Source organism: Penaeus monodon, chromosome 24 (assembly GCF_015228065.2).
Source record: "Penaeus monodon isolate SGIC_2016 chromosome 24, NSTDA_Pmon_1, whole genome shotgun sequence".
Classification (NCBI taxonomy): domain Eukaryota; kingdom Metazoa; phylum Arthropoda; class Malacostraca; order Decapoda; family Penaeidae; genus Penaeus; species Penaeus monodon.
In genome coordinates this window covers 5,126,829-5,127,127 of record NC_051409.1, presented here as the reverse complement: position 1 = coordinate 5,127,127, position 299 = coordinate 5,126,829, and the positions used below count along the sequence as shown (strand labels likewise).

The window sequence follows — 299 nt, the reverse complement described above, 5'->3', positions numbered from 1 at the left end:
GCTGCATATACTTTAAATCACCAAAATCCTTTTTATTTTTACCTAAGAAATAAAAAATATTCTTTCTTTATTATTTATTTTTATTTGTTATCATCATCAAATTTGATCACATATTATTATTCAGTTCTATTTTGTGTTACTTAAGATATCTATCTTTACCTAAGAAATAAATAATGTATTAATTAAGCATTTTGGTTCATTTATTATCATCATCAAATTTCAGAATAAATAAAACACCGTATAGGCTTATTCAGAACTAAACAAAAACCTTTTTTACGAAGAAGAGAAACGCAAATCAG

At 22.7% G+C, this 299-nt stretch overlaps 1 pseudogene; it reads left to right on the top strand.

Annotated features, from left to right (window-relative positions):
- LOC119588499 overlaps positions 1-299 on the top strand; it is a 2,411-nt pseudogene that overhangs the window by 773 nt on the left and 1,339 nt on the right.